Source organism: Mesoplodon bidens (genome assembly GCF_964165515.1).
Source record: "Mesoplodon bidens genome assembly, chromosome: 12".
Taxonomy (NCBI): domain Eukaryota; kingdom Metazoa; phylum Chordata; class Mammalia; order Artiodactyla; family Ziphiidae; genus Mesoplodon; species Mesoplodon bidens.
In genome coordinates, this window is record NC_138168.1 from 40496972 (window position 1) to 40516857 (window position 19886).

The following is a 19886-nucleotide window of genomic DNA, read 5'->3' on the forward strand; positions in this document are numbered from 1 at the left end:
TAATGTCTATAGTATCTGTAGTTATGTTTCCTTTTTCATTTCTAATATTGTTTATTTGTACCTCTTCTCCTTTTTTCTTTGTCTCATTAGAGGTCTGTCAATTTTATTAATCATCTCAAAGGACCAAATTTTGTTAATTTTCACTATTGTAAGTTTGTTTCCTGATTTTTAATTTCTGCTTTTATCTTTATTATTTCTTATCTCCATCTTTCTTTGGATTTATTTTGCTGTTCTTTTCCTAATTTCTTAAATTGGAATTCTTTGTTCAATGATGTGTAGCCTTTTTTCACTCCTAATCTGTGCAACAAAAGCTGTATATCTCTCTAATTATTGTTTTAGCTGCATGCCAAAAGTTTTGATATGTAGAATTTTCATTATTGTTTAGTTCTAAATGTCTAATTTCTTAATTTCTGTTATAATTTCTTCTTTGAATAACTGATTATTTGGAAGTATAGTTCTTTATTTTCAACTATGGGATATTTCTGGTTATTATTTTGTTGTTGGTTTCTAAGCTATGTGGTCTGTCTAATACCATTCCTTTGAAACTTGTTGAGATTTATGGACTAGTATGGGGTTATTTTTTATTACAACTTTTTTTTCTTCTTTCACGCATTGACAATTGTCTTTGCCATCCCCTGAGAGATAAGGGTTATTCTAGTTCATCCTTCCATTGAGGGTGTACGCTTTGGGTCCTAGCTCTACCGTCTGTCTGTTCAGGCCCTGGGTTTTATCTCCTCTACCCCAGCCCCAGAAGGCTGTGCATATCAAAGCTCCTGTTCATCCAATTCAGTGCCTGCCCTCAAGATGGAAGCAGCATCAGTCTTCTCTCCTCCCTGCATGCTCTGCTTTTTTTTTTTTTTATTGAAGCATCGTTGATTTACAATGTTGTGTTAATTTCTTCTGTACAGCAAAGTGAGTCAGTTATACATATGTATACATTCTTCTTTATATTCTTTTCCATTATGGTATATCCCAGGACATTGACTATAGTTCACTGTACTACACAGTAGGGCCTTGTTGTCCATCTATTCTATTCCCTTTTAGTTTTTGACCTGAGTATTCCTTACAGTCTATTCTAGCCAGTTTGTCGATGCATTTAAGAAGATTTTAAAAAAATAAATATTATCCATCACTTTTCATTGGTTGTGAACCTAGTCTGCATTCATCCATCAGCAGAAGCCTATACTGACATCTTATTTGACTACTGTTGAATTCCTGTAACATGTAGTAAGTAACATGTTCAAAGAGGTCAAGGCTTGGCCATTTCTTGACGCAATCACTAGAAATACTGTTAGGGAAAAATTTAACAGGATATGTAGAGTGAATGTTCACAAGTGTTAACCAAACATCGAATTAAAAAAATACACACTGAAAAGAGAAAAATGATATATTTTTGAGTTCCATTCAGCGTCCTCAAAACTACAGCCAATAAATCTGAATAATTCTGAAATGACCCCCATATGTTTGCTAAAATGATACATAGGAGTGTTCATAGCAACATCTCTCCTGTCAAAAATTGAAGAAAAAAACAGCAAATACCTATCAATGGTAGGATAGATAAATAAGTTGTGGAATGCTTTATAGCAATGAGAATGAACAAACTACAACCCCATGCAACTATATATACGAATTTCATAAATATAGTGTTGAATGAGAGAAGCTCAATACAATAATATATAAATTTGTATGATTCTATTTATATAAAGTTCAAAAACAGACCAAACGAATTTATTGAGTTATAATTCAAGGTGGTTGTTACCTTTGAGAGAAAATTAGTGAAAGGGATGGGCACACGAGGACTTCTGAAGATCTAGTCGTGTTCAATTTCTTAATCTGAAAGCTTGTTACACAGGTGTGCTCATTTTGTGAAAATTAGTTGAGATGTACACTTTTAATGTATGCATTTTCTGTATATATATGTCAATAAAATTTTACATTACAAAAAATCCAAAATGAGAGATAAAAAGCCATGAATTTATTTAAGAAATGAAATATCCACCTGATGCTGCTCTTGATTTTTTACAAAAGGATTGTGCTAATAAAGTGTTAACATAATGACATTGTAGCTGTTTAATGACTTCTGGAAAGCTGGGGACCTTGATCTTGAGAAGTGAGAATAGGAAAAATGGAGATATTTTTCTTCTAAGTGTAGGAAAACACTGCTTTCCCCAGACCAAGTTATACTGTAGAATTGTGAAGAGCTTTTCCTTTTTTTTTCCGTTAAAAAAATTTTTTATTGAAGTATACTTAATCTTCAATGTGTTAGTTTCAGGTGTACAGCAAAGTGATTCAGTTATTTATACATATATATATATACATATATATAAATACACACACATATCCATGTTCTTTTTCAGATTCTTTTCCATTATAGGTTATTACAAGATATTGACTATAGTTCCCTGTGCTATATAGTTTTAGAGTGGTTATGTTTACGGATCACCTGCAAAATTCTTGGAAATTTAAAAATCTGTTCTTGTGAGCTAGTACAAAAAGGGTCCAGCACAGAAATCCCTTTTCTACCCCTGAGCAGCTTTGTGTGACCTTAAAGAAATTACTTTACTTATGGAGCTTTAGTTTTCTCATCTCAAATATAGTGATAACATATTAGGTTATTGAAAGGATAAAACATTTATGACCACGCCCAACAGATGGTTAGATCTCTTAGATGGTTAGATGGTTAGGGCTCTTCTTAGTACATCAGAGATCTGAGCCATGTGTTAATCTTCTTCTTTGACAGTTGTCCTCATTCTACTCTAAGCCTGTTGCTTCAACTGTAGAAAGAGAATACATGCCTACCACTCTGACACCTGGTAAGTAATCTTTTAATTATTAATAATATTATTAGAATATTGTCAAATAGCAAGTTTGGTTCTAGTTGTCTTTTTTAATTTCTGCAGTGATTTATAATCTGAGTGCAGTTATTTCTGTGGGAACCCTAAATTATTCCTCTGTGTCTACCACAAAGAAAAATCTAAGTGGCTTCCATTTTCTGCCCTTGCCCTCTCTGTAAAATCTTCTTTGCCACCAGTAAAGCATCATTATCTTACTAAGAAATGCAGTGGGTCATTTCATTCTAGATCTGTGGTTTGCCTTGAGCTAGAGAAATATTCTAAGTTCTCTAAGGAAGACTTCCAGCTCAGCTTACTTGCCAAAACTTGTCAGTAGATTCGTGGATTCTTTACAAGCAGAATTTTGGTTCCTCATTTTAATTTGTGCCCTAAATTTAAACATAGATTATCCCTTATTCTGTTGTTTGTCAGGATTCCTACATTTTTCATGTTAACCTCATTTTCTACATTGTAGTTTTCCATTCTGAGATGGAGATAAATCATATTGTCCCAGCATGTTTGTAGTGTATTAATCATCCAGTTCTCTTCAATGGGCTTTTCACATGGTTGCCGATTTTATATCTGTTCATTCCTTTCTTTTTTTAAATTTTATTTTTTTAACATCTTTATTGGAGTATAACTGCTTTACAATGGTTTAGTTTCTGCTTTATAACAAAGTGAATCAGTTATACATATACATATATCCCCAAGTCTCTTCCCTCTTGCGTCTCCCTTCCTCCCACCCTCCCTATCCCACCCCTCTAGGTGGTCACAAAACACTGAGCTGATCTCCCTGTGCTATGTGGCTGCTTCGTATCTATTTTACATTTGGTAATGTATATATGTCCATGACACTCTCTCACTTTGTCCCATCTTACCCTTCCCCCTCCCTGTATCCTCAAGTGCATTCTCTAGTAGCTCTGTGTCTTTATTCCCGTCTTGCCCCTAGGTTCTTCATGACCATTTTTTTGTTTGTTTTTTAGATTCCATATAAATGTGTTAGCATACAGTATTTGTTTTTCTCTTTCTGACTTACTTCACTCTGTATGACAGACTCTAGGTCCATCCACCTCACTACAAATAACTCAATTTTGTTTCTTTTATGGCTGAGTAATATTCCACTGTATATATGTGCCACATCTTCTTTATCCATTCATCTGTCGATGGACACTTAGGTAGCTTCTATGTCCTGGTTATTGGAAATAGAGCTGCAATGAACATTGTGGTACATGACTCTTTTTGAATTATGGTTTTCTCAGGGTATATGCCCAGTAGTGGGATTGCTGGGTCGTATGGTAGTTCTACTTTTAGTTTTTTAAGGAACCTCCATACTGTTCTCCATAGTGGCTGTATCAATTTACATTCCTACCAACAGTGCAAGAGGGTTCCCTTTTCTCCACACCCTCTCCAGCATTTATTGTTTGTAGATTTTTTGATGATGGCCATTCTGACCAGTGTGAGATGATATCTCATTGTAGTTTTGATTTGCATTTCTCTAATAATTAATGATGTTGAGCATTCTTTCATGTGTTTGTTGGCAATCTGTATATCTTCTCTGGAGAAATGTCTATTTAGGTCTTCTGCCCATTTTTGGATTGGGTTGTTTGTTTTCTTGATACTGAGCTGCATGAGCTGCTTGTAAATTTTGGAGATTAATCCTTTATCAGTTGCTTCATTTGCAAATATTTTCTTCCATTCTGAGGGTTGTCTTTTGGTCTTGTTTATGGTTTCCTTTGCTGTGCAAAAGCTTTTAAGTTTCATTAGGTCCCATTTATTATTTTTGTTTTTATTTCCATTTCTCTAGGAGGTGGGTCAAAAATATCTTACTGTGATTTATGTCATAGAGTGTTCTGCCTATGTTTTTCTCTAAGAGTTTGATAGTGTCTGGCCTTACATTTAGGTCTTTAATCCATTTTGAGTTTATTTTTGTGTATGGTGTTAGGGAGTGTTCTAATATGATTCTTTTACGTGTAGCTGTCCAGTTTTCCCAGCACCACTTATGGAAGAGGCTGTCTTTTCTCCACTGTATATTCTTGCCTCCTTTATCAAAGATAAGGTGACCGTATGTGCGTGGGTTTATCTCTGGGCTTTCTATCCTGTTCCATTGATCTATATTTCTGTTTTTGTGCCAGTACCATACTGTCTTGATTACTGTAGCTTTGTAGTATAGTCTGAAGTCTGGGAGCCTGATTCCTCCAGCTCCATTTTTCTTTTCTTTTTTTTTTTTTTTTATCGTACCTGGGCCTCTCACTGTTGTGGCCTCTCCCGTTGCGGAGCACAGGTTCCGGACGCACAGGCTCAGCGGCGATGGCTCATGGGCCTAGCCGCTCTGCGGCATGTGGGATCTTCCCAGACCGGGACATGAACCCTCGTCCCCTGCATCGGCAGGCGGACTCTCAACCACTGTGCCTCCAGGGAAGCCCTGGGCTCCATTTTTCTTTCTCAAGATTGCTTTGGCTATTCGGGGTCTTATGTGTTTCCATACAAATTGTGCAATTTTTTGTTCTAGTTCTGTTAAAAATGCCAGTGGTAGTTTGATAGGGATTGCATTGAATCTGTAGATTGCTTTGGGTAGTATAGTCATTTTCACAATGTTGATTCTTCTAATCCAAGAACATGGTATATTTCTCCATCTATTTGTATCATCTTTTATTTCTTTCATCAGTGTCTTACAATTTTCTGCATACAGGTCTTTTGTCTCCTTAGGTAGGTTTGTTCCTAGGTATTTTATTCTTTTTGTTGCAATGGTAAATGGGAGTGTTTTCTTAATTTGACTTTCAGATTTTTCATCATCAGTGTATAGGAATGCAAGAGATTTCTGTGCATTAATTTTGTATCCTGCTACTTTACCAAATTCATTGATTATGTTCATTCCTTTCTCATACAAGATGCACAGCCTACTTTTATTTTCTATTTCTTTGTAAAATCTGAGGTAAAATAGTGTATTTTTCCCCAGTACATTTCCATTGTTTGAAGATTTATCAGAAATTATTTGACTGCATAATTTCTATTTACATTATTTCTTTGCATTTCATGGTATTTTCACCTCCCAAACCCCTAAAGGAAAGCAGCACCAGCAATGACCTCTCAAACTGATTTTCTCAAGTCTTCCTTCTTAGAGCTTAGGCAGGTCTCACATTTCTTCAGGGCAGAGATTACCTGTTTTATTTATCATCTAATCCATAGGTAAACCTAGTGATTCTTTTGCTATGGTAGGATATAAAGAGGAATTTATTTGCAAGGCAAATAAAAAAATACTGAACTTTTGGGCTTCCCTGGTGGCGCAGTGGTTGAGAGTCCGCCTGCCGATGCAGGGGACATGGGTTTGTGCTCTGGTCCGGGAAGATCTCACATGCCGCAGAGCGGCTGGACCCATGAGTCATGGCCGCTGAGCCTGCGCGTCAGGAGCCTGTGCTCCGCAACGGGAGAGGCCACAGCAGTGAGAGGCCCGCATACCGCAAAAAAACAAACAAACAAAAAACTGAACTTTCATACTCTTAAGACAGGACGTTGGAAGATTCTTCAAAAATATATATCTTTTCTGAAGACTCAGCTATTCCTGAAGTGAACATAAATTCTAATTTTTACTTTAAAAGTAGAGTGAAGATAAAAAAAATTACTAAAGTCTTGTATAGACATTCTGCTACTGCCAATTACATTACCTTAGTCGTATGATAGTAACCATGACATCATCGGTATAATCTAGTATTCCTTTGCATTTGGGATTATGTTTTGACAGTGACCTTTATCTGCATTTTTGAAAAGATAGATAAAAAATTGCTGCTTTTTCCCCCACAAGCATTTGAGGGTGATTACTGGTATATTTCAACACATATTGGTATATATGTTGTCATTGAAGTAGATGGTGAAATTAGAAAACTAACTTTCATGTGCTCCCAAACAGTATATCTGTGTTTCACATGGCTGGGATTCTTAATTTTCTCTGCTCTTTCTCTTTCCCTGGTTCTCCAACTTTCCTCTTAAATGTCAGTGTTCCCAGGGTTCCATCTTTGGTCCTTTTTCTTCTCATGTTATACACTCTGCTGTGCCTACAATCATCACCACCACCCACACTCCTCAACTCCCACATTTCCATCTCCATCTCACTTCTAAGCCTCCCTTTCTCTATCTCCAACTGCTGGCTAGCCCTGGAAGATGTTTCCCCTTGGATCTCAGTATCTAGGAATGGGTGGTTCTCGGAAGCCACCGACTTGCTTTTAACTTAGGGTCTCAATGAAACGTGTGCTTGATTGTGTTTCTCTCTGTTTTGCCACTAGGAAGCTCAGGGCAGATTTGGTGGCCTATCCGTAGGTGTTGTTTAGGGTCTGCCTTTTACTTTTTGTGTATTAACCTCACCTCTGTCTTAATTCTCTTCACCTCAATTTTTCACCTAGTTGTTTTTATCCTGTTATAATGTATGTATTTATATAGCCTTGGTTTGGAATAGTCAAGGTAAAGTAATATGATGTGATTATATATATATAAATACATCCTTTCTGAATATCTCCACCTTGATGGTCCATGTGGGTATAACAATGTCAACACGTTAGAAATATATCCTCCTCCTAACATCCTCTGTCATGAACTAATCCAACTAGTTTCCCAAACTAGTAGTAATCCCAACTTAATCTTTGACTCTTCTTTCTCTCTTTCCCATCAGCACCTCCAATTAGTCACCAAAGTCTCCAAATTTATCAAGAGATTTCCTCTTCATCCCCACAGTCACTGTCTGACTGGACTATTGCAACGGGTTCTTGCCACTCCAGTTTGTTCTGTGTTCTGCTTCCAGAACAACCTTCTTAAAATATATATCAGATCCTATTAGTGCCCTATTTAAAACCCTTCACTGTCTCCCCATGGCCCATAAGGTAAACTTCAAACCACTTTGTATGATGAACAAGGCTCTTCATGATTTGAACAGTGAACTCTTTCCTCTCCATAGTGGGAGCTTATTCTCCTTTCTAGGGGTCCACCACTCTGTGTGTCACTGTTTGATCCAGGTTGGATTCCCCTGGAAGCAGACCCTGAGACACACAGAATTGGAGTGCAGGAGTTTGATCAGGCCATGGTCTTGGGATTACCAAGCTAAGAAGGGAGAAAAGCAGAAAGGGGCTGAGAGAGAAGTCGGGCTGTGACAAGTGATATGCTGGAGCCAGCTTGCATGGAAATCTGCAGATGCTGTAAATCAGGGCTTTCCCTCCTCTCCCAGAGAACCCTCTTACCAGCTCACCTCTGGTTGCAGTACAATCGCAAACAAGGCCTCGGCTGAACCCACAAAGTTTGAAAGCTGGGAAGGCCCTTCAGGGTTGTCCTAAACTTGAGGTGAGGGAGCTGGGCATCTGTACCCCTCTGTTATCAGTCACTGGATGTGGACTTTCTCTGGAAGGGGACATGACCTTAGGCAGTTCCGAAAGAGGGCTGACAGCTGAAGGCTGTCTGTAGGCACCTCCCCGGCAGCTGGGGCAGCAAGTCCTTCAAGAGAAGCTTGCCACAAGTTCCCTACGGCCTCCGCATTTGCGGCTCTCTGAGCACCGCTGGCTCTGCTGGGTGGGGAGGCAAGTGGCAGAGTGAGGCTCACGTTTAAGATTGGCCTTTGGGGCTTCCCTGGTGGTGCAGTGGTTGAGAGTCCGCCTGCCGATGCAGGGGACACGGGTTCGTGCCCCGGTCTGGGAAGATCCCACATGCCGCAGAGTGGCTGGGCCCGTGAGCCATGGCCGCTGAGCCTGCACGTCCGGAGCCTGTGCTCTGCAACGGGAGAGGCCACAGCAGTGAGAGGCCCATGTACCACCCCCCCCCAAAAAAAAAAGATTGGCCTTTGGCTCTCATAGCCTGGCAGCTGTAACAGGTAAAGGAGTCTTTTGACAAAATCGATGGAGCCCCTGGTTTTCTCTCCAACCCTTGAATTAGGAATTTAAGAATTATGGATTGTCTCCTTCCTTTATTAAGCTATCCACCCCCCCAAAGTCCTTTAGTTCATCATCTTCTTCATGTTCTTTTACGGCAGTGTTTCTCAACTGGGGACAGTTTTGCCATTCAAAATTATACCACAAAGTTGGTCCGGTGAGGACACTGCCACTGGCACCCTGACCATTGACTTGTACACCTTGTGCCTTGGACAGGATGCTCCATCCCCGGTGCTGAGTAGCTGCAGCCCCTTAGCACTGGGTGCTGCTGACACTGCTGCTGGTGCTCAAGAAAATCTCCTTGCTGTTCCTGCTCCTCTCTGTCCCCTGTTTCAAGGTCTGGAGCCGGTATATGGAACCTTTGAAGCCTGAGATGTTAACTGCAAATGATGCTGTGACAGTGAATATCTGGCAGTTTCAGCTTGGATGGTGGGAGGTGGCCTTTACCTGTGGCCAAAACTCACCAGGAGGGCAATTTCCCAGACAAAGAAAGTGTTTAGATGCTGGAGAGCAAAATACCTACTTTTAGGTGAAAAAGGTGTTAATTCCTCCTGACATCTGCATATATTTCAGGCCATTTTATCATAAACATCTCCAACAGCAAACGCTTGGATGTGTATAGCTGTATTTTTCCAGTGCATTACCTCAGGTTAATTTGTAGGTTTCTGACGCTGCCATAACTGCTCTTTACTTGACTACACACACACACACACACACACACACTCTCTCTCTCTCTCTCTCTCTCTCTCTCTCTCATACCTTGGTATGATAGCCTGGTTATTATAATTACTTTCTCAGTATAAAAATAGGTATATGTCCCTGGTAGATCTTACCTTTGTTATTCAAATTCATTTCAACCTGTGTTAGCAGTGCCAGAATAAACAATGCTGGAAACAGTTTCCTAATGAAGTAAAGCTAGACAGCGTGACTTTTCATTTCTGTCTTTGATTAATTGTGTGCTCATCTCCTCTTTTATGAAAGATAAATCCACATGTAAAGCTGTATCAAGGCAGAAAAACAAAGTTTCTTTTTTAAGAATTCTTAGTTCTAGTGTGACATTTTTTTTTTCTTACTGTCATTTGATGGATCTTTTCGTTCACCTTTTCTGACAACATCCAAGATGAAAAGTTCTGTGCTTCATAGATGAGCTGATGATCCCCTGACAGGGCTCTGCAAAAGTTTCTGGTTAGCCTGTCGCATAAAATACCAGTACTGTCTGGAAGACTCAGAAATTGCCAGTGCAGTAGGGCAATTTTTTAAAGTAAATTTAATGAGACATTCTAAAGGAAGGATCCAGAGGCAGGTCCATTTTGACTTTCACATAAAGACTAGGGGCAGCCAATTTGCCTGTCACTGTTGGAGATGTTTGAGGATGTTGGTAAGAGCCCATTTTACAAGTTAGCGTACCCAAACATAGGGTTGCTTTTTCATTGCTGCTTAAGGTGTCTCTCCATACTGTCATCTATCATCATTCCAGGTTTATAGATGGAGAAACTGACTAGGAAAAGCAGACCACAGACTCAGAATTAAAAGTCAAATATGAAAACAAATGATCAAATAAAAACCCAAGGCTTTTCCAGTGCAGGCAGGAAGGAGGGGAATCCTTCCCTGTCAGAGGTGGGCTGTCACAGTCCCCAGTTTCTTAACTCATCAGAATGGTACACTTTGTTTGTCTCTCTTTTTTTTTAAAATAAACTTTTAATTTTAGAATAGTTTTAAATTTACAGAAAAATTGGAAAGACAGTACAGAGAGTTCCTATTGGCCCCACGCCTCGTTTCCCCTGTTATTAACATCTTATATTAGTATGGTACATTTGTCACAGTTAATGAGCCAATACTGATATATTATTATTAACTAAAGTCCATATAGTTTATTCAGATTTCCTTAGTTTTTTAAAAAATATAATTGATGTATACGATTATATTAGTTTCAGGCATACAACATAATGATTTGATATTTGATATACTGCAAAACAATCACAATAAGTTTAGTTAACATCCATCACCATACATTTTTTTCTTGTGGTGAGGACATTTAAGATCTACTTTTTAGCAGCTGTCAAATATACAGTACAGTATTATTCACTATAGTCACAATGCTGTACACTACATCCCCATGACTTATTATTTTATAACCAGATGGTTGTGCCTTTCGACCACCTTCACCCATTTCACCATTCCCCCCCGCTGCCCCTTGCAACCACCAATCTGTTCTCTGTATCTATGAACTTGTTTGTTTTTTCCAGATTCCACAAAGGGAGATCATTTGGTATTTGTCTCTGTCTATTTCACTTAGCATAATGCCCTCAAGGTCCATCCATATTGTCACAAATGGTAGGATTTCCTTCTTTTTTAATGGCTGAATAATATTCTATTGTGTGTGTATTATATTTTCTTTATCCATTCATCCATCAGTTGACACTTAGGGTGTTTCCATGTCTTGGCTATTTTAAATACTGCTGCAGTGAATATGGGGGCATGTATATCTTTTCCAGTTAGTATTTTCATTTTCTTCAAATAAATATGCAAAAGTGGAATTTCTGGATCATATAGTAGTTCTGTTTTGAATTTTTAGCTTGATTTAGTCCTACTGGTTTATTTTTGCTTTTGTTATCTTTGCTTTTGGTTTCAAATCCAAAAAAAATCATTGCCAAGACTGATGTCAAGTAGCTTACTGTCTATATTTTCTGGTTTCAGGTCTTAATTTTTGTGTACAATGTAAGATAGTGGTCCAGTTTCATTCTTTTGTGTGTGCCTGTCCAGTTTTCCAACACCATTGTGTATTCTTGGCTCCTTTGTCATAAATTAATTGACCATGGATGCATGAGTTTATTTCTGGGCTTTTTATTCTGTTCTATTCATCTATGTGTCTGTTTTTTAATGCTAATACTGTAATGTTTTGATTACTATAGCATTGTAATATAGTTTGAAATCAGGGAGTATGATGCCTCCAGTTTTGTTTTTCTTTCTCAAGATTGCTTTGACTATTTAGAGTCTTTTGTGGTTCATTACAAATTTTAGGATTGCTTATATTTCTGTGAAAAATGCCATTGGAATTTTGACAGGAATTACATTGAATCTGTAGATTGCTTTGGGTAGTATGGACATTTTGACAACTTAATTCTTCCAGTTATGGTTTTTGTATTATGTATGAAACAAATCATCACACTCTAATTCATGTACATTGTCTCCCATGAAGAAATGTAAAGCAGGGTCAGGGGATAGAGTGACAGGGGCCATTCTAGATAGGGTGATCAGGAAAGGGCTCTCTGAGGAAGTGAAGTGAGACCTCTATGAAGATCTGGGAGAGAAAATACCAAGCAGAGGGAAGAGAGGGCAGAGGCAGTTTATTTCTGAATGTAGCATATGTGATTCTTAGCAACTATGGTCCAGTCAGGTTTGGATTATGGATTCTCCAAATAATTGAACATAACACATAATCAGACTATAGCCACACGTGCCCACGCACACATGCACGCACATACACGTGCATGCAGGCACACTCTTCTGTCAAGATGCCAACAAGTAACATGAATTAGCTAAATGGTTCTCAAACTCTAATGTAAGTGAGAGTCACCTGGGGATCCAGGTAAAAATGAAAAGTGAACACTGCAGGACGGCTGGCAGGCTGCCAGGCATTCAGTTAGCTCTCACTTTTCGTTGTAGTCATCAGGCTTCAAATTTCTGAGCTTAGTTTTAACTTTTTCAGTAATGGATAGTTTGCTGCTGTGGATCCAGGGAGCAGAGGGTTATCACGAAAAGAGCAAAGGGTCACTTCCAGCTGGAAAGAGCAGATGAAGTCATTGGAATAATTTTTCCACTGAAGAAAACTACAAAATCTGGATGAAATTTTTAAAAAATGTTAAAGCATCACAGAGATAAATGATGGTAAGGATTTACTAGGCCAAATTTTTGGAGAGAAAAATGGAGCCTCTTCAACTCTCAGTCTTCTGTCCTCAGTCCGGAAGAAACCACTAAAAATCATCTTATGACAGCAGCGAGATGGTGGGAAGGAGTATCAAAAATTTGAGTCTAGTACCTACCAGCATTAGAAGCTGCTGACCCCCTCCCCCAGGCCCCGGCTTGGGACTGCAAAGGGCTACACCATGGAAGTGCAGCTATACATGGCAGTCCATGGACTACTAGCCGCCTCGGGGGCTGGCAGAAGTGCTTTCTAGAGGAACAAAACATCATTGTAGGTCCAAAGTAGTTCTGTAACTATTTTTTTTAACACAATGCCCTGCAAGACACAAAACAAAAAAACCAAAATCATGGTCAATCCAACCATCTGGACATTTTTATACTGATGATACTTGGGTGCATCTAATCAGAATTCAGCAGCTGACTGTTAATAGAGTAGAAACTACTAAGATTACTACATTGTATTACAAGTCAAAACAGGAACTGGTCAAACAAATAAATTTTGTCCAATGGATAGTAACTTGGCAATGAAAAAGAACTACTTTTTCATGCAAAAACATGGATGACTCTCAGAAAGATTAAGCTGAGCAAGAGAAGGCAGTCAGGTACTGTACCTACGTATGGTGCCATTTATACGAAATTCTAGATAATGTAAAAATAATCTATAGTGGCAGAAATCAGATTACTGGTTACCTGGAGCCAGGGGGAAGGGGGGACTAAATGCAAAAGGGCATGAGGAATATTTTGGGGTGATGGAAATGTTTTATATCTTGATTGTGGTGATTGTCACATGAGTGTATGTGTTTGTCAAACTCATCAAATTTTACACTTAAAGTGGATGCATTTTATTTTATGTAAATTATACCTTAACAAAGTTGATTTGGAAAAGATATTAAGTCCATCTCCCCTACAACTTCTATTCTATGTACTTTTCTCATCTAAACAATTCCAAGACTCATTTAATATAACGATGATTATTGCATTATTTGTTAAAAATGTGCTCTTATTTACTATGTATGGTAGTATGCCCAATAATGATAATAATATTATTAGCCTTATTTTATTAAACTGCTCCTCATGTTATTTAGTAAATGTCTTCTTTAGGATCTGCCTGATATGAGCATCCACACCTAAACATATGCTCCTGAAAGCCTTCCAACAAAACTTTCTCATTGGTTTACTCTTATTGCTAAGAAACAATAGAGAGATGTGATAAGTTTCATAACTTTAATACACTATGAAATATACAAATGTATATTTAAACGTACATTAAAGGAGTCGGGCAGATTGGTGAATGCTGATTTCCATTCAGCATTGGTTGGTTATTATTACAAATGATAACTTATTGAACATAAGTTCTTTTTCTTATTACAACTAGGATTAGAATTACATTAACAAAATAGGACTAATAAGGGGAAAAAATGGATAGAAAAAGCCCAAATTAAAGTATTTATATTATGAATCTCATAGTAAGAAATAAAGTATGAAACAAACTTGGCATTTCTGAGAAGTCTTGGAAATCACAATCCATGCTAGCTGATTCTCTTGCTCCTGTTAACAAGCCAGTCACTTTCTGCACTCAGATTGAGAAAGTCATTATTTTTCTTTGTGGGCTGTAATTCTGCTGATGCTGGTGCTCTTGTTATAGCAGTCCTGTAACTCAGTTGGCTAGGATGGATTTGTAGACTCTGGGTCTTCACTGATAACCTTTACTGACCTTGTAAGATTCACAGATCCTTATTATGGCAGAAGTCCAAAGTGCTTCATGAATCAAAATGTTTTGGCACAAACATGTGATTCTCAGTACACTAGACTGAAAAGAGCTTGCTATGCAATGCGAGACCACGCTACTTAAACCAACAATTTTCCTTGAAAAGCCCAGTGTTAAATACGCACATGAATGTTCTCAAGCAGGGCACATCTAGCTCCCTACTCCTGCATCCTTTGTACTCCAAGGAAATTAAGGCATGTTTTGAATTCTGATAATGCCTGAGTCAACACAAAAAACACTAAATCTTATACATATCTGTGTTGACATAGATTGAGATCCTTTCCAGCTCTCATAGCAAAATTGAATCCCTGCATAAGAGAATTGTATGCAATAAGATGTAATCTCTTAAATCTTTTACCGAGGGTTTCTTAGCATTAATTCAGGAGAATTATGTTTGGGGAATGTGACTATGTTAATGAAGAAAATAATGTTATAAAACCCAGAGAAGCAGCTTTTTATTGGCATCCATAAAGCCAAATCCTTATTTCTTGGAAGATCAAAGCTAATGATGACATTCCCTATAGTAACTTCATCAGTTAGTTCATAAATTTCCTTGAGTGTCCACCCATGGTATTGCGAAGCCTGTTTTATATACTCTGGAGCACTAGGATAGGAAACACTGGAGGAGGTGTTTTGCCCTCAAGTTATGTAAATTTTAATTAGTAGTAAATGAGAAACATAAAAGAACACAATGTGTGTGTATACACACATATCTACATTATCTATCTATCTATTTATCTTCATCATCATCTATCTTCAGCTAAATACAGAGATTAACTAGGGGTGGTGGTTGTGTTTGGGGCAACGGGGAAGTAAGTGGATTAGAAAGTGCAATTAACACAATTTTTAAAAAAATCTCAGGCTTCCCTGGTGGTACAGTGGTTAAGAATCCGCCTGCCAGAGCAGGGGACATGGCTTCGATCCCTGGTCCGGGAAGATCCCACATGCCGCGGAGCAGCTAAGCCCGTGCACCACAACTACTGAGCCTGCGCTCTAGAGCCCGCGAGCCACAACTGCTGAGCCTGCATGCTCTAGGGCCTCCGTGCCGCAGCTACCGAGCCCGCGTGCCTAGAGCCGGTGCTCTGCAACAAGAGAAGCCACCACAATGAGAAGCCAGCGCACCACAACGAAGAGTAGCCCCCGCTCGTCACAACTAGAGAAAGCCTGTGCGCAGCGACGAAAAGCCAACACAGCCAAAAAAAAAATAAACAAAAATTAAAAAAAAAAATCTCTGCTAGTACTGCCATCGTCATCTACTTCTTCCTTTTTAAATAAGGGGCTTAATTTGATCATGTGTTAGACATTGAATAGGCACAGGCAACTCCTCCTGCAACAAGAATATAGAAAGAACTTGTTGTATGTGAGTCCCAAAGGGCTCACTTGGATCTTCAGTATTCCCCACCAAACTTTTAATTTTAGAGGAACCATAGTCTGAAGTTGACATAAGCAAAAGAATTTAGGATATCTTTTAGTGTACTTGTTTGTTTTTGCCAAGGCCCGTTACCAGTCAGGGTCTGAGGACCAAGCTGATATCCCAAGGAGGGCCCTCTGGCACTTGGTACTTGCCGTCTGTCTTCATAGGGCCATCTTACAGGAGACTTGTAACCCTTCTCTGCCTCCTAGTCTTCATCAGGAATATCCCAGGCCATCTGTACACATTTCCATAATCTTGAACCTTGAAAAAATAGGACTGAGGTCTCAATCTTTTCCCTCCAGAAGACTTCTTATCTCCTATGAAAATAACCACCTCTTTTTAAAAAAAGTCAGGCCCACGGAAAAGAACATAAAAAAGAATGTATATATGTGATAACTTGAGTATATGTGTGTATAACTTTGCTGTACAGCAGAAGTTAACACAGCATTGTAAATCAACTACATTTCAATTAAAAAAAAAAAAACTTCAAGCCCCATGTAATAATAGCAGTGGAGAGGTATATTACATGAAGATACCTGCATACTCACCAGACCCTTACCAAACCAGAGACATGTTAAATCTGCTCATCTAGATCCCCTCCACCTCGCTCAAACAGGGAGTATAACTCAGGGAAGTTGAGGATCAAAATTTAAAGCTGCCTGCTACATGTTTTACCTGAAAAAAAATTAAGTAAGATATGCACTCGAGCGCATATATATTCTCATTTACCATTAAAATACTCTTTAACAATTTGTTTACTCTCTCAAATATGTAAGTAAAATTGACAGCTTAGGAAAGGCCCTATGTTTACTCTGTGGTTTTGCCTAAATCCTCATCCATTGTCAATGTGAGTATAAATACTTAAATTTGAAAAACATGGAAGTGATCACTGACTTGCAAAAAGTACAAAGCAAGTGCTTTAGAAACTCATGGGAGGAAAAAATAATTTCTGTTTGGAGAATATTCAAGGCAAACTTGATGGAAAAGTTTTCTTTTTTTTTTTTTTTTTGGCTGCATTGGGTCTTTGTTGCCGTGTGCAGGCTTTCTCTCGTTGCAATGAGCGGGAGCTACTCTTCATTGCAGTGCGCGGGCTTCTCATTGTTGTGGCTTCTCTTGTTGCAGGGCACCGGCTCTAGGCGCGCGGGCTTCAGTAGTTGCAGCACACAGACTTGGTAGCTGTGGCACTCAGGCCCTAGAGCATGCGGGCTCAGTAATTGTGGCTCATGGGCTCTAGAGCGCAGGCTCAGTAGTTGTGGCGCACAGGCTTAGTTGCTCCGCAGCATGTGGGATCTTCCTGGACCAGGGATCGAACCTGTGTCCTCTGCATTGGCAGGTGGATTCTTAACCACTGTGCCACCAGGGAAGTCCCTATAGAGCTGCTTTTGATAGAGAGAAGACAGACACATTGCTGAGATGTGTGCAGCAGGATGGTTTTATAAGAAGAAAAAAACCCCAAAGGTTATTCAGTTACCTGCCAGTCTCATCCAGTGCTCCAGTTTTGGAGGAGATGGTGGTGGGAGAAGGAAAAGTCCTCGTTTCAGTGTGGAATGGTAGATACAGGAAGCTGTTTTGGCCAGCTGTTTTGGCAGACGGATTCTCAACCATTGCACCACCAGGGAAGTCTGATGGAGGAGTTGTTTTCCATCGCAGCATCAATGGCATAGACTTGAGCCAGCCACGCACACATATGTTTGATCTGTGTAATGCTTCTCCCTTCCCAATCCTTCTGCATACGTTTCAAGATGGCAGTTTGAGTTTTCAAAGAAGGTCAAGGGATGGATATGAAGAAGGGTGAGTTGTTGAAAAAGAGCAAGTTGTATTTGTAGAATTGGAGACTGTTTGGGCTGAATTATGTCAGGTTTATGATGTCAGGTTAAAGGAGGGGTGACTCTCAGATGTCAAGGGCACAGATGATAGAAACTCTCCTATCACACGAGTCTTTATGAGAAGAAAGACCCTTTCTCCCACCACAGAAATCAGAATGCAGACTTTCTTTCTGCTTGCTTTCATAACGAGAATACAATATCTACTTATCTCTCTTGTGATATTGTCAGCAATTGATAGGTATAAAATAATGGGTCCATTATTTTATAAGAGATTGTGAAATGGTGATATTCTAGTTCTATAATTTCTTCATCATGTTTTAATTTACATAATGCCAATTTTTTTGCTTCTTCTTCCATTTGGTTACCCTATGAATTAACTTTGCTCCCTGGAAGCCAAAGCTTGAGGCAAAGTTTGCATGCTAGAGTTTTATTGGGAGATGCGATTCCAGGACAGCACAATTGAAGGAGAAAGGGAAGTGAGGCAGGAAAAACAACTGCAAAGTGGCATGTTCTAGAGCTGGCATAGCCTCACAAAAATACACAACTGGTTGTTTGATCACATAGGACGTCTGCCAGAGAGCAGTGTGAAGCACTACATCTTGGAACAGTCCATAAGGGAGAAAGGGAGGCAAACCTATCTGCTGATGGTTTCCCGTATCCTGTCTCTCGCTGGTCAGAGTTCAGAGTTCTCTTCAAGGGGCGTTAACTCCTCTAACCTTCCAGGTTGACCTATCAGACTGCCCAGGGCAGTGTTTGGGGAAGCCAGATGCCATACACGAATGTTTAACACAGTATCTGGGTCCAGAAGCAGTGGGGTCCCCTCCAGTTGGACCTGGGCCTCAGAGCTGCTGCTGCCTCCACAGCAGCAGGCATGACAGCTGCCGTGCTCAGAGCCCAGCTCTTCTCTCAGGGGAGGCTGAGACAGTTAGCAGTGCTGGGAGAGCGTGCAACAGTGGTAGTAGTGGGGATGTCCACTGAAGAAGTGGCCAACTCTCAGGGGCAGGTGGGCTGTGCAAATACGAGGAGGTGCATGAACTCAGTTTTGTATGCTCTGAGGCCTACTTCATACAAACAAGGCAGGATAAATGCTTGAATTTTTCCTTTTCAAATCATTTTTCAGAGTAGTGACTTGGTTCCATAGATCCTCCAAGGGTGATCAGTGAGGATTGTACATTTTGTTTTGTTTTTTAGGAAGGTGGGCATATTATTACAAATCCACGGATTTTTAAAAAACTGAGTTGATTTGCTTCAGTCCATTGAAATTTATATTTCACATACATGCATATCTTATAAACGTCCAAACTGTCCCTTCTTTGGACAGTGGAAGCCCTTTCAGGTTGCTTCCTGACTTCTACTGACATATTTCTGGAAGTCTTTGAGAGTTTCTTTGCTTTCTGGTGTGACCAGGTATCTTGTACATTTCCTGCCTCAGACCTGGAATCAGCCATGTCTGCAAGGAGCCCTGATTCATATTTGTGGGAATAATATTCAGAGCCACACTCTGGACACTAAGGATAAAGTAGTAGAATATTGAAGGTAAATATAAGTGTTAGGAAAATTTTATTAAATAAAAAGCATCAAAAAATAGAAAACTTAGATTCTCAACTGGAAAACTAAATTTTTGACAAATGCAAGTAATGGAAATGTATATATATTTCAAATCTAGAGGAAAATCCAAAATTTTACTTCAGTGACGTGGCAGACTCCTATTTAAAGACTCATTAAGGAAAACCTTTCATTCAGTTAATCAAACAAACATTATTTGGGTACTTTCTGTTGCAAATTTTTAGGCCCTCTGCATGCTCATAGGTTTTTAAAAAGTGTACCTTGTCCTGAGAATGGAAGCTTGAAACTAGCCAGGGACCTGTGTATGTACATTTTACAAAGGAAGCTCTCTTAAATATAATGGTTAAGTATAAATGGGGCCAGGGAGAATGGGGTGGGGGGAGCAGAGAGAATTAATTTATTTAGCAAACAGCCATTTACGTTCTATGTGGAGCTCTAATTTCATGACTGCAATTCCTCTTGACTTCCAGTCTTGACCCCATAGTGACTTTTCATTAGGAACTCTTCCTTTCTTAGTTCCTGACTTTGCTGATGATTTTCGAGTGGCTGAATCCTCTAAGGACAGGGATCTCTAGTTAGTAGTGGGAACTATCTTTGGGTCCTGAAGTCTCACCTGGTAGATCTCTAAGTTGATACGAGTGCAGGGTCCTGACA

At 39.2% G+C, this 19886-nt stretch overlaps 1 protein-coding gene across 1 annotated transcript in view; it reads left to right on the forward strand.

The window, feature by feature from the left end:
* LOC308626269 (uncharacterized protein) overlaps positions 1 to 2801 on the forward strand; it is a 72786-nt gene extending 69985 nt beyond the window's left edge. The window contains exon 5 of the mRNA XM_081251118.1: positions 2741 to 2801. The gene's annotated coding sequence lies outside the window, so the exon portion shown is untranslated. The remainder of the gene's footprint in view (positions 1 to 2740) is intronic.
* Positions 2802 to 19886: the final 17085 nt, after the last annotated feature.